Below are 1,753 nucleotides of genomic sequence, written 5' to 3'. Positions count from 1 at the left end.
ACAAAACAGGCATGTGTTGGATGCCTAGGAGGGATGAACTATTGCTGGTATTCAGGACAACCTGTGCATTCATGGAATCAAAGAGATATTCAGCCTTCTTCCATGAACCTTTTGTAGATAATTGATATAATTAACACATATCACAAAAGAAGTTCTCTCTTTCCTTTCTTATCCTCACCTGCTTCTTGCTCTTTAGACCCATTCTCACTGCACAACCCAGGCAGTCCTTGAACCAGAGATCCTTCATCCCTAGTCTCCCACTGCTCAAATGATGGGCGTGCTCTGACCTTTCCCGGGAGGTTTTTACAAAGTAAATTTTGGTGAGGGAAACACTGGTGAGAAGGGAGGGAGCAATTTTCTACTGGTAACAGAATTTTTAGAAGACCTTCTTAAGTCACATTTGGACATAGTCTCTGGACCAAACACTTTGTTCCATATTTTTTTTTTAAGTTAAAATAAGAGGAATGAACCATAACTTAAAAGTGCTGTAGTATAAGGGGAGTATGTCTTCTTCTGTCAAAAATTGGGGTTCTGGCAATTCTGTAAATTCATCTTTAACATGACATCTTCATTTTGATTGAGTGACAAATAACAGTTTATGAATTAAAGCAGAATTTATGTATGTGCTTCCAGAATTAAATTACTGAAAGTATAACATTTGATAAGAAAAAAAAAATGTGTATCTGGGCCTCAGTTTCATGCATCTAACAGTGTTCTAAGCTTGGTGGAATGTGACTTCATATTCCTAGGTAACAAAGAGAAAATTACACAGTGAAATCGTCAAGAAGTTGATGGGTGTTTGGCTCCTCTGATAGATATGTAGTAGAAATGAGACTTGACTTATAAAAGCATTAAGGCTGGTAGTGTACACTTTCAATCTCAGCATTCCAGAGGCAAAGGCAGGCATATCTCTGGGAGTTCAAAGCCAGCCTGGTCTACATAGTGAGTTCCAGGACATCTAGGACTACATTAAATACTGTCTCAGAAACAGAAAAGAAAGACCAGAGGGAGCACAATACTTGGGAACCTGAGAAGAACTTGGATTGTCCTGAACTAATTTCTGAGTTTATGAAAAAGTATAAGAAGATGAAGGAGGGTGAAAACAACAAGCCCAGGGAGAAGTCAGAAGGAAACAAGAGGAACTCTAGTTTCTCCAACAGCGCTGATGATATTAAATCTAAAAAAAAGAGAGAGCAAAGCAATGATATCGCTCGGGGCTTTGAGAGAGGATTGGAACCAGAAAAGATCATTGGGGCAACAGATTCCTGCGGCGACTTAATGTTCTTAATGAAATGGAAAGACACAGATGAAGCTGACCTGGTTCTTGCAAAAGAAGCTAATGTGAAATGTCCACAAATTGTGATAGCATTTTATGAAGAGAGACTGACGTGGCATGCATATCCAGAGGATGCGGAAAACAAAGAAAAAGAAAGCGCTAAGAGCTAAAGGAGGAGGCAGTCTCTGTCATTTCTCTTTGTATATAATACCTTCACCTTCCTGCCTCCTCTCTCTTCTCCCAACCCCTTTCCATCCTAAACACATCCATAAAAATAATGTGCTTATCACTGTGCAAAAAAAAAAAAAAAAAAAAAAAGCATTAAGATGGTACCTATCCAACCGAGTTGCCTAAAGAACAATCACAGTTGGGTCAGTATGTAAAAGGAGAGTGACTGGAAGCACTGGACACAGGTAACCCTCACCAGTTATCTCACGACTGAGAGCCTCTCGAGGAGTGAGAATGTGTGTCCCATGT

The 1,753-nt window shown here is 39.6% G+C and overlaps 1 pseudogene; it reads left to right on the top strand.

Annotated features, from left to right (window-relative positions):
• The first annotated feature begins 1,086 nt into the window (after positions 1-1,086).
• Positions 1,087-1,446, top strand: LOC114623407 (annotated as a pseudogene).
• The last annotated feature ends 307 nt before the right edge of the window (positions 1,447-1,753 follow it).

This window comes from Grammomys surdaster, unplaced genomic scaffold (genome assembly GCF_004785775.1).
Source record: "Grammomys surdaster isolate TR1022 unplaced genomic scaffold, NIH_TR_1.0 198, whole genome shotgun sequence".
In the NCBI taxonomy this organism is placed as follows: Eukaryota; Metazoa; Chordata; class Mammalia; order Rodentia; family Muridae; genus Grammomys; species Grammomys surdaster.
The sequence above is the reverse complement of the archived record's forward strand: the minus strand, read 5'-3'. Positions and strand labels throughout refer to the sequence as shown.